The 13,922-nt window shown below is 34.2% G+C and overlaps 1 long non-coding RNA gene across 1 annotated transcript; it reads right to left on the reverse strand.

Moving 5' to 3' along the window:
• Positions 1-1,925: 1,925 nt before the first annotated feature.
• Positions 1,926-12,959, reverse strand: LOC125665667 (uncharacterized). Its single transcript, XR_008799495.1, has 8 exons — positions 12,782-12,959; positions 7,129-8,805; positions 6,505-6,606; positions 5,868-5,988; positions 5,006-5,222; positions 3,539-3,700; positions 3,091-3,296; positions 1,926-2,998 (listed from the first exon to the last, which is right to left on the reverse strand). It is a non-coding gene; the product is annotated as an uncharacterized LOC125665667 (long non-coding RNA).
• Positions 12,960-13,922: the final 963 nt, after the last annotated feature.

Genomic DNA, 13,922 nt, shown 5'->3' on the forward strand with positions numbered 1-13,922 from the left:
AAAACGTCATTGTTATTTCGGATCTCAAACATTTCGGTTGAGCATCACTGAAGAGACATTATTTGTCGAAATGTACATCTGGTGCATCAAAATTAGTACCGTATAAGTTTTACATTATGACCCCTGGGTCGAGGCCTCTGCTGATGGACTGTTAGTCCCCAAGGGTCTATACAGCCCAGTAGCTAAGTACTTCGTTACTAGCTTGAAAATACTGATGTATATTTAATTGCTGCTATAAAATTTAGAAATTCATTTCAAAATTAAGGATTATCTCCCTCATGCATAGCTCTTATTCTTAGACGAATTTGACTCCACTTTTTTTGGGAACGCTTTTTGTTATTTCGGATTTTTATAATTATTTGTCGAAATGCGCATCTGGTGCATCAAAATAGGTACCGTATAAGTTTTACAGAATTACATACAGATTGTCTTCCTTATGCTGATAATAATAAATTATAATAGTTTGTTCGACGAGATATTGCGAAAATTAATCACAATACAAACTTAAATAAAAAAAAAAGTCTAATTAATTAGTTAGGTAGTCGCGTGGTACGTTGACGTCACATACGCCCTTCTTCGATCAACTGATTGTGAAAGTAGTGTGAGATATTAAAAACTCGGCTTTTAAGGGCCTAATTTATTCACCATGGGCAACATTTAAATTGATGTTGACACAAAGTCCGCGTTTTATATGTTTTTGCCACTAGTGTATACAAATAACGATGGTTATAACCAAATATAGCGAGGAAAGCGAGAATGAAATATCGGCAATATTGCGAGTAAATCATTTTTATATAGGTCGCTGTCTGCACACCATTTGGTAAAGTTATTGCTTTATACATCTGTAATTAATTGGCGCTATAATCAGTGCAATTATTATTTATTTTTGGATTAGACAAATTATGATACGTTACATTGTTGACAACTATAAATAGTACTAGCTACTGCCATGAATGAATTTCGGAAAGAAGAAAAGAAAAGAAAAAAAAACCCACACACAATTCCATAAAAAAAATCAAATTTAAAGTGGAAATCACAATATTTTATATTAATAAAGCAATCTTGAAAAAATGCGAAAATTGCGATAGTAAATATACATATCGCAAGATTTAAGTTTCATCGCTTTCAAACTCGAAAACTATTTAATATCTTTCATTAAAAACACATTTAAAGTAGTTTTAGACAAGAAAAGAATTAATTTTGCTGACAACATGCAAAAGTTTAGAAACATACTTTGTGTCCTTTTACCCAGGTACTGGAGGTGGGTTAAAGTTAACACAGAATTAACACAATGTTAACGCAAACTCGCTTTTGAAAAAGAGTTAATCATATTGTTAAACTTAACACAGAAGTTAACACTGAGTTCACACCGTGTTAAAGTCCACTATCTTTCGAAAACCAGGCCCAGATCACGATATCGGTTCACAGTGGATATGACCGGCCAATATGTTTCCTTACTCCTCCTAAGTATCTGATCCCAACTTTGGTGTGTTTAAAGGCCCGCCTTCGCTCTTCTCTTAATTTTGTATCCCTTATGGGATTCATGAGATTGGTCACTGTCCGTTATCTTCTACTGTTTGTGTTTTATGTTTAGGTGAGTGAGAGATTTTGTTCCTGATATAAGGTATTTATTTTTTTGGCATAGATGTTTTTATGACGAGAGGACCACCATTATTGTGAGGAACGCATGTAAATGAGTGTGGCCGGTCGACAGGGGATGCTTACCTGTCCAAGGCACCTGGACCTACCTATGGTATATTCAGAGGTCCGTATTTTCCAAACTCCTTATTTTGTATTCCTTGTAAGTGTTCTGTTTGACTCAGTAGTTTTCGATCATCTAAATTCTAAACCATTATTGTATCAGTAAAGGTGATTGTGAGGAAATTTCATCGCTGCTACATATGTAATAACAAACGAATGAGCCAATGTATCTAAAATTTTATTACAGTTTGGATTATATTTTTAAAAGACTCATGTTTAATCCTGCAAAACGTGTAAACATTGTTCTGTGATATTCCAACAATGTAACAATATGATATATATAACCAGGGCTATATATAATGCTCATATAAAGACATGGTAGAAAATTAGATATACCCATCAGGTCAAATGCGCTATTTAGCAATGTAACCAAAAATTTAAAAAATATGAATATTATATTTTTTCTAAGCAATGAATGTTTATCATGACGAATATTTAGACGGTTCATCCATGATCCACACTCTGGTGTGTCCAGGGTTCCATGTTTGCCCAACTATCTAATTTGTATTGCTTGTGGGATTTATGAGATTGGTCACTGTTCGTTATTTTCAGCTTTCAAAGCTTCAAATTTGAGAAATGTAAATCTGCATAATGCTCCCCGCATGTAAAACAGTCATATACCTAGGTTTGATAATATGTGATTTCAAGAATGTACGGATCTAGATTTAAATACAGTTTTAATTGTGTATATTGTTTATGCAGTACATTAGATCGTCTCTTGTAGTTAGTTAACTGAAGCTTTGGTGTTTTCCGTCGCGTTGCATATAATTCAGTCATATCTCAGTGGTGATTAAAAATCCAAACTCTAAACAGGCGTTGAAAATTTCTATTAGCCGTGGCTTACTACTTCGAGTTTCATCTTTTCAAAACATTGGATAAATGAAAAAATCACAAATAAAACATGCATGATGGTTAAGTCCATGAGGAAACAAAGATTCAACCAATAATTTCGACTCCGCCATGCCTAAATAAAATATTTTATTCAAACAAAACGTAATTTTCTCGCAAGTTGACCACATATTATTAGAACAAGCATTTTATCTTTTATTTACGATGACAGCCAGTATATCGTGTATCGTCATATAGTTATCACATGTATACACTCCTCAACATATTGATAGCAATTAAGTTTAATATCTACATCTTAAATCGAGTGCACACAATTATGTGTCCGTCCTGTTGGTTGGTTTCCTGTGGAATTAAATTTTTGTGGAGCCGATTATGGACGATACACCTCCTGTAATGTATTGCATTCAAAACTATTCATTGATGTATTCAATAAAATGAAACGATGTATGGTTCTATGATATCTTCAATCATAAATTGTACCGTGATCCGGGTTAGAATAGGTCCTCAGTATCCCTGCTTGTCGTAAGAGGCGACTAAACGGGGCGGTTCTTCGGATAAGACAACATAACCCGAGGCCCTGTGTCACAGCAGGTGTGACAGAATAAAGACCCCCTGCTCAAAGGTTGTAACCTCCAATCATAGGCCTAAATTTTGAAGTCCTTCACCGGCATTGGTGACGTCTCCATCTGAGGAAGAAATTCTCAAGATGGACATAAAACAATTTACAATCAATCAATTGCCATGCAGATATTTAGTAAACGAGTTTACTGTGTTTGAACTGATCAGGTGTTTCCTCCGTATATTCTTGATTAGCATTGCTAATGGTTTACAATGATATGGTGATTGTTATTTTTCTGGTCATTTAGAACGAACGAGTTCTGAACGAAAATCAATGATCAATTGAAAGAGACGAACTGAGAATAAATACCATGAGAAAGTTTTGTCATCCTGTGGCACTTTTCAGTTTCAGTTCACCATAGGGAATGCGGGTTCTGCATCAACTACATCATTTGAGCTTGGGGTGAAAAACTCTACTATGAATACTTCTGAATCCTACTAGTTGCGGAGGTACTGATGAATTCTGATCATCCTTTGAAATATCAGTGTTAGAATGTGCTTATAAAAAGGAAAATGATAAAAATCACATCAAATACGGACAAAATATACAAGTGTGGCTAGAATCTAAGTTCCGTGCAATAAGTGACACCTGCACAATCATCAACACCGTTGTTTAAATGATTTAAACATGCATAATCAGGGAAAAAAAACTCAAATGCATTTTCTTAAAATTCCAGTAGGGTTTCTTACATGGATTCTACGAAAATGAAAATGGGTGATGCCAAAACTCAGACCGGATAATGGACGGCTTGTGATGGTAGGTTGTCATAAAAAAACTTAAATCCACAAAAAGAACAAAAGAAAAAATAGATAGATTAAGAGAAAAGAATAAACCTACAAAAACCTAAGTCCAAAAAAAGACTAGAATTAGAAGTCAATTTTTCAAAGTTTAGTACATTTTTTCTGGCCACCAACTCGACAAAAGATTTAAAATGCCCATCCAATTAAAACAAAATCCCCCCTTTGCTTAACTAGATCTATAAAGATAAATCATGTCCTCAACAATTTTTCTCCAAGCACAGGTTTTTTAAAACGAAAATGTGTTTGATTAAGCTAGATATTCTGAAGATAATTGAAATTGAAATCTGATTATACTTCAAATACTTGATATACATAATCATATATCATATCAAATTTAAAGCAAACGGATGTGATGTTTGAAAATGGTTTGCCTCTGTGATCGAATTATGCAAAGTGAAAGTTCATGCATGTACCGATATCCTGCGAATGTGTTAAACCCAAAAGAAGTACCGCGTTTTAGCAAACCCAACTAAAATAAGCCAACTTTTAAAATTTAAATTACATGGTGGATTCATTGAACACTTTCCAACAAACCAAGCCATTGATGTATTGCAGACTGATAACAAATGCATGTGGTTCTCTGACATTCAGAAGTTTTTCTGTCACATTTGGGATTGGGCTGTAATGAGCTGGTTTCGAAAAACTGATGTGCTCATAATGGACCTACACTTTTCTGATCTGAATTGATATTAATTCAGATGATGTTGTCTTGCATCCATTATATCAGTTAAAACAATTGAATTAAATTTGATATTTCAAACGTAAAGATCTAACATCAACTACAAATTGGATTCGATTAAGATATTTTAAAAATATTTTTCATATCTAAAGCCGTTCTGATCTTCTTAATAAGTTACCCTATTCATGTTTATCACATTTAGTATTAAATAACAACAAGCAATATGTAACGGAAAAACGCAAGTATCATAAAGATAGGCACTATGTCGTCCGTAGCTACGGAGACTGGAAAGCTTACATTGTCATTCCTCGGAATGATAAGTGGTTAACGGATAAGAGTAACAGAGTGAGACACCAGTCCATCACAGTCTAAGCTCGCCCTCCAACCGAAGCCAATACTAATTCAATGTACAGCCGAGTGAACTGGAGTGGTAGTCGTGGTATGTCCAGTGGGCAGGGCGCAAATCATCAAATGGCGATATTGCTCCTTCTCTTACTGTTGATGTAATGCTTATCTGTAACAAACAAGGAACAATTTGGAGCAGTCAACATAGCACTACACTTCATTTCACTGTACCATCTCATTTCCCTGTATTAGAAGCCTTGTGTTAAAATCAACATTATTGTGGTCTCATAGTTAAAATAATGTGGATTTAATACTGCTCTTTATGTTATAGAACTGTTCAGCAAGATGAGTGAGGTGTTGTTGTGAATACCACATAGATGTACGAAATAAATGATGAATTCCAGATGAGGAAAGGAATTTTTGTGAATTTGCATGCATACACATTAAATTGTTATTTACAATACTTAAATATTGACCATGTATCGTATATATAATATGGGTTGTATATTAACAGTTGACATTAATTGCATGCAAAGATGAAGTCACAAGCCTTGTAGTTATGTTCTGTATTTGGAGTTTACTTTTTGAATGTTTAATAACATCAAATATAACGCGAGAAAATTTCAGACAAATAATTCATAATCAGAAAAGTAGTGCCCAAATATAAAGGAAACTCGAGAAATAATTATATTCTTTGACTCTAACATGTTTTAAGATAGTCTCTAATTCAAATCCTCAGCATTTCGCCAGTTTCATATAAAATCTTAAAATTTAAAACATCCATTTTCCCTCCATAAGTTGGTGCTCGATTTACCTCGTGCTATCCAGTATTCATCATTTATACACCCTTCTCAACATATTGTCCTTGAAATATATTTGGGGATGGTGTAACCAGCAGAATTTGAAGTGATTTCATATCTTCCAAACAGGTTATGCTATAAGTAAATCAGTATAGAATTATGTCTGACAACACATCGATTGATTTTGATAACCAGTAGATTGATATCTTAGAACCATAAACAGGGTGGTATATTATTTTAAAAATGTTAATACTATGCTTTTCATTATTTTTGAATGGTATTACATACTCGTATTTTTGGTTTAAATAAAAATTGAAACTTTGTAACAACACAATTTCTTAAATCCTGAAAAGTGGAATATATTTTAACAGGAAAAAAAAAACATACGACGGTATTTTTACGTATAGGTTAATGCCCGAGTACCTATCCATTCCATAAAAGTAATGAAGTAATGGGACCGAGGCCTCGAAGGGTACATTGCTTGTAAGGATTGAACAGTACGATACTCGTACCCACTTAAATTGACCCACTTAAATTTCAGTATCTTATAGAAGACAGATAATTTCTTTTATGCATTATGAATATACATCTTAATATTATATAAGCAAGGACGCTGTATATTTTTTTCATATAGAACATCTGTTTAATTACTTCAACAGATGTCATCAACGCCAGCGGCGTAGTGGATAGAGCTTCTGAATTATGTGCCGAATGTAGAATGCTCGAATCCCATCTGTGTGTCTGGATTTTAATCTGAAATGAAAATGTTCACGATATTTTGGTAAAATGTAAAAGCTCCATAGTGATAAAGAGGTATTGAAATTTGTACATACAGAAAATGATAAAAATCGACTCAACAGAACAATGTTATGTAGTTGTCTGAAAATCTGTATAATATGATGACACTACAGGTGGATTTCAAACTAAAATACTTGTGCTTTTTTGTGATATCAAGTCACCATGAACTTAAAGGCATGAATTAGTATTATGCTTTATCAAAATGAAATTTGGCCACAATATAAATGACTAGAAATAGCTTATACATTCACTTTCATACAGTTGTATTATTTCTGAATTGATTGGCTTCCCAGATGAATATAAAATTGAGAATAAGACAAACGCGGACTACTGGAAACATCAGAAGTTGGATCAGGTGCATATGAGTATACCTGCCGTGTGTCTTATATCTTGACCATGTAAGCAAAGCAATCCATAGGCAAAATCAGTATATCAGGAACGGTGTAACAAACGGTATGAAAAACCGGCAACACTAACCCGCCCGTCAGTATCTGGCACCGATCCAAAGAAAAAACCCACAGCAGACCACGCCATTGTTTACCCAACAGTCACATCTTCTTCTTTTCTGATGTCCTGAAATGTTCAAATACGATAATAGAAATAAATAATAAAATAATATTTAAAACTTACCGTATTACATGTTTGTGATTATTGTCGTCATTGTAATAAGTGTAATAAACATGAAAATAATGTGATTTTTTATTCGATCCCTCATCTCTCCAGACGTACAAAATACGCCATCATAAACACATACCTTATAGACACCAAACAAAAGGTGAACTTGTACATAACAAGTAAACGTGTAACTTTTTACATAGTTACGTAAAGGATGTTTTGCTTTATAGCAGCCTATTCCATAGAGAGAGAAAATAGTTTTACTCACCAGAATTGACAAATGGAATATAAATACACACCAGAGTTGAATATATGGATATAAAGGCCCATCAGCGCTGAAGACAGGGATGCATGTCTACTACGGTCTCTAGGTAGCAGTGCATTGGTGAATCTTCCATGGTTTTATTGATTTGTGAGCTGTTCTAATTGATCACTTTTCATTTTATACAGTGTGTCCGTTTGATGGATTTCAATACATGAATGAAAAAAGTTCTTGCTGTTTTATAATATATATTACATTGCGGAAATTTATTTGAAATGTATAAAGGTATCATCATTTTTCCTAATCACATGACGATATGCTACTTTTGAGACAATAACTAACACTAAATTGTTGTACAAGTTGACCCCAGGTAAAAATCACAACTTTACAATTAATCAGGATCACGCAAAGATTCAGTTGACTCGTATTGTCAGCTGTATGAGAATGATGACTGTTTCCACGTTCTAATGACAACACCTTAATCAGCGGCATATCAAACAAGACAGATCTGAGTATGTAGACAGATGTCAGATGTCTGTAATGTTTAAAAGTCATTCGAAATCGCATCAAATTAGATCCTACTCACGGTACACAATGGTATGTGGGACAAATTGTTAACATTAGAGATGTATCTGCACACACACACACACACACACACACACACACACACACACACACACATATATATATATATATATATATATATATATATATATATATATATATATGCGCATGTATATGCATTTATAGGATATGTCATACTATTTGTAAATAACTACATAAAATAACAAACTTACTTCCGATGCCGAGGGCAGTTTAGATATTGGACAATAATCCAATTTCTACACAAAGAGTTTACCTCGTGGATTGGAATTCTTCAAGCTTTAAAGCCATTTCAAATCGATGTTTTCAATGATGTTAGCGGCAAGAGATACAATGACATTCATTGCTGATAATTTCATGCATCAAGTGTCATTGACGTATACTGTAAATTGCTACTTTACAAATCAGTGTTATATACAATGTTCAAAATGTTTGGTACATGTTGAATACTTGCCAAATCCGGTTATTGTCGAAAAGACAGTTTCTGCATCAGTGGAAAAACTTTTTTCTCTTTTAATATAGAAAACTTGACGAAGGAACAATTAGAACAAAGGCTAACTGTCCTAGGTTTTAAGCTACATGTACCACCAGTAATCACACAACCTTTGATTAAATTGATCCAAAATACGTACCAGGAACTCTTGTTTCCACGCGGATAGAACCGGTGGTGGAATCTGAAATGATACAGCTTTCATTAATCTGTGGAATATACATGTACAAATACTGTTAGGTGTATATTCATTTCGTTTTCGTATCAAAGACAAATAAACGTTACAATCATAGCTTCATTGTGCAGTCGTTTCTACATTGACATTGTAAATTAGTGCATTGGACTAGTAGGGCGTGTCCTATTTCACTCCCTATAAAACATCCATTCGCATACCAAATCCAATAAAAACGTAATTTGTAAATACGTTTGTATATTTAGTGTAATTTTAGTGCTAGTGTTTTAGTAAAGCTTTAGCCATCTGATGTAAACCTTTTTGTTTGCCATGAGGTTGGGACATATCCTACCAAAAAAGGATGATCTAATTCTTCGCGTCGTTGGTAATTGCAACGATTAATTGATTAATCGTATCATGCTTAACGTCTCGCTCGATAATTTTTTCACTCATATGGGGACTTCACCTAGACCGGTCAAGGACTTCAAGTTTAGGCCTATACTCGGCGCTTACGGCCATTGAACAGTTAGGGTTCTTTAGCGTGCAACACCTACTGTGACACGGGGCATCCGTTTCTAAGGTCATGTCAGAGGACCCGTGACGTCATATTCATACCTGGTGCCGATCGTTTGGCGATGGATCTGTCACTACCGGTTTTAACGAATTAGGTTTGTCGCCACCGGAATTTGAACATTGGCTTTCAGCATGCTGGGGGGAAGCTAGAACCTTTCGGCAACCACAGCGGTTGTCATTGTAAGGAAGTAGAGTACTTCAAGCATATCCAATATTCGCAGGAAGGAGCCGAAATCATGTATCGGGGGTAAGTTTTTGAAAAGTATTATATCGTTTGCATAGAAACAATTCAACTTACACACAATAACAAACATGGTCTGTCGCTTAAAGGGAGGTATGTCCGAGTATTATACAACTCTTTTTTTCTCACTCGAAAACCCCACCTGGAAATCTGACCGATGTATCTTGACAATGTATATACTACTCTGTGAAAATTGTTTTTATTCAACAGCACAATTACTTTTAATAATTACGTCTTCAATATACCATTGTTTTTACGGTAGCGACACTGTTTTCCATTGAATTATATAGATAATAATAGTGATTGACTTTACTCAGTGCAGAATTCAACTTAAAATAGACAGAATTTGTTGTTGTTCATTTGGATGATATAAATAATAAAGCGAAACAAAAACAAATGGAAAAATTTCTTTGAAAAAATATATGGGGTAATCGAGTTTGTTTTTTAAACAAAAAAGATGTCAAAGTTTGATAAAAACTATCAAATCAGCAGTTTTTAACAAATAACGTTACACATATTCGCGAAGTCATTTAACGATATTTACTTTTCATGCATCCCTTCAAAAAGAACTCAAAACAACGTTATTGACTCCTAGTTTTGAAGGGGAAATCCAATATTTATGGACAAAATAATCAATTATTTTCAAAATAAATATCACAAAATGTCTTGATATATATAAATGTGTACATGTTTTGCGTTATATATCTTAACTGTGTTGCACGGTTAATAATTGAAATACTTTTAGTCTTTTATGATCACAGTAACAATGAATAAACTAATATAATAGTATAATGTTATTTTTGAATCTCATTATGATTAATTTTTGCAATTTCATATAGTTTAATCATGTCTCAATATGCTATTCTAACCAGAAATACTACTAAAGTTGTTTCTATTTTACAATATATTTATGTTTATTTAACACACACACCCTCCCCCGTCACGTACTCACTTTCCCAAGTCAAACAACTCCTCCAAAACATGAACGCGGTTTAAAAATATTATTATGTTTAGCTTGTATTGCACATTCACTTGCATCTTTTTCTAATTTTCACCCAACTTCATTCTCTTGTTCTTTTTACACTTAAAGTCTTGAGTCCATTGCAGTGTTTGAAATAACCGTGAGCCCGACCGCACGAAACGCATACATTTTACAACGGGCGAAGACATTTCTTTATATAGACGTCCGATCGGAGATGATAAAATTCCCGCTAAATGAAATTTAGATGAATCAACTTCATTATTGTACCTGTAACAAAATAGACAAACCTCATCAATTTAGTACATTTTACTTCATTTTCTACCCTATATCAAATTTCAATAAAATATAATGTACTAGAAACGAATTAGGTAGTTCGTATATCATTAGACGATATATACATGTAGTAATACATGGAAAAGTAATTTTTAAGAATGCAGTTATTTTCGCAGGGCTAGTTGGTCTTTGACAGGGCTAATAACTTTTACAAGCAGTCAGTCCTGCATGTTTAGCTAATTTTACAGCGAATTTCAAACACACCTTAAGTATGGCAGTTGTAAGTTTCAATTTTGCTAGAATACATACATTGTTTACTTGCTGTTCCCCTATACCGGTGTTATAGCGCCAGACTCCCACAATAATGAGATTTCTCCCGGAAGGAAGGATTTAGAGTGAGTCTTTCCCCTGCGAAAGTCTGGCTCTAGAGTGAGGCTTCCCCCGGAAGTTTAACTCTAGAGTGAACCTTCCCCCAGCAGATTTGCTCTAGAATAAACTGTACCTCTAAGGGGGAAACTCACTCTAGAGCCGAAACATTCTCTTGAAGTCTCGCTCTAGAGGGACACCCCACTTTCATCCCCTTCTGCGCAAACTATGAATCTCTCTCTCTCTCTCTCTCTCTCTCTCTCTCTCTCTCTCTCTCTCTCTCTCTCTCTCTCTCATTCGTTCCTTATAAAACATTCATTCACAAGTCAAAACCAATAAAAACTTTTTCCGTGGAGTAAATACGTTTGTATATTTAGAGTAGTTTTAGTGCTAGTGTTTTAGATTAACTTTTAGCCATGGCACGAGTAGGACCCGACCTGACGACGCCCTGCTTATGAAGCAAATTCTCTACCACTGGGCTACCGCGACTGATCACTGAACCTAGGATTTGTATTGATTAAGTATATGTAATATAATTTTTGGTAAAGTCTATCCTTTTTTAGATATAGATTTGTTTTATTGCTCTAACAAATGCACATCACTTTTCATATAGGTGCACCCATACATACCGTACCCTCCCCTCAAGATTAAGTTGTTTACCTTTCATGTTTCTAACAATGAAAAGACGTCATAAAATCCATCAACATTATACAATTTATTGCATTGTAGCGAGGGAGATATAAAGATTTATTTACCCAATTTTTCTTGGGTGAATAATTCTTCACATCTCCCGAACATTCATTAAATAAATTGTTTATCATACCGAAACAAAGTAAGACTACAAAATGCATTCAAAATTGGAGCCCGGTCACCTATACATTGTATGTAGCTGTGGTCGTCCTAACGGTAACACCGCGCCGTCAACGTATTAGTAGGTAAAGACAACGAAATATAGTGATGTATTTCTATTCTCCATGAATGCTGATTTACTTGCTTGCTTTTGTATAAGCCAAAATCAGACGATTTAACTGTGTATCAGAGACCCGCACATTATGTAGCTTACGGACTATGAAAATAGAATGACTCAGCCTTATTGTGACATCACAATATAATATGTCTACCTTGACGTAAAATGTATGGAAAATGCACGAGGCTACCGAGGGGGTGAAATATGATGGGGATATATAATGTTTGGGAGACAAGTGATTGTCTTAACCAGTCAGATTAGGCGTGGCATAGAATTCTCATACTCCGCTATAAAAATCACTTTAGCAGGTCAAGAGCTGATAAATCCTGCAATATACGCTACTTGAGATGAATGATGTATATTGAGTTTCTTATGGTCTCTATAACGCATATAGTTGGATTAGACTCTAGAATATATGGTTTATGATATATGAATTCAACGATTACATATATTCAGATTAGTACATGTACATGAAAGGTGAAGATAACGAATAGTGGAACTGATATACATTGATGAAATATATCAGGGAACAAATTTGTTGTGGAGACCAGACCGGTGTCTGTTATCCCGAGGGTAAATGCTATACCTGAATCACAAATTACTTCTTGAAGTTTCAGGTCCTTCAGCAATGTTTTTCTTAGAGTCACAGGGCTGTGACAGGAAGGACGGGAAATCCACTGTAATCCTCTTCTTTTCACCAAGAGAACAATGTCGACTAATGGACAATTGCAAATTAGAGGGTTTCCATATAATCCACTGAAAAAGACAAATATCATGTATTGATTAAAGAGACAAGATTGTATTATAACCATGTGATAGAAAATTGAAACACTGCTATACTTTGTTGCATTTGCCGGGGGAGGTGCAGTGATAACATTATCATGATATGTGTCCTTTCATTGAGTAATCTATTCCACATTCGTTTGAAAGTGTGTATACTATATACCAATTCAAGATCCAATGTATGTGCGTGTGGTTACGATATAACACAATGGTGAAGTAAAGCTACCTCCACATGGCCAGGAGTCCCTGCTTACGTTTTTTATTTTGTATTCCTTACAGGAACATTGAGATTGATCACTGTTCGTTATGTTCACTTTTCCATTCATTGTGAATATTCTCGGAAAATATCGCTTACTGTGTCATTTAAAAAATGTTGTTAAACTTTTATATTTCGTTATATTTTACTAACAACAGAATCACAATTTTGAAGCTAAGGGAAGTTCACAATGTCTATTAAGTATGATGTCGGAGTAGATCTGCTGACTATGTTGTTTGCTTGTTTTTTTGGGCCAGGAACATCTCCAGATTAATATATCATTAGAATTACAATTTGGAGGAAGGTAATCACTAAATCAAAATATTTTTAAAGATGCCATTATATAATCAATTTTATGAGAGATAAGATAGAATCATTTCTTCAGACGAATTATTTCATATGAGCAGCTTAAATAGTTTTGCACCATTCATTATAAGATATATCACTGTTCGTTATTTTCACCTTTCATTGGGTAAAGTAACAAACATCAACACCATTTTCAAATTTACACTTTTCGTACAATTACTCTCATCGACAATATTGAATCGTCATACAAATAATCGGTATATATATAGATATCCTTACAGTATCCATAGTTTCATCAGTGTATCGATCATTCTATTCTTTAACGTTTTATGTACTAATTAAGTTTAATTGATCAACACTACAATGATGAAATATATTATTC

The sequence above is a fragment of the Ostrea edulis genome, chromosome 10 (assembly GCF_947568905.1).
Source record: "Ostrea edulis chromosome 10, xbOstEdul1.1, whole genome shotgun sequence".
NCBI classification, from domain to species: Eukaryota; Metazoa; Mollusca; class Bivalvia; order Ostreida; family Ostreidae; genus Ostrea; species Ostrea edulis.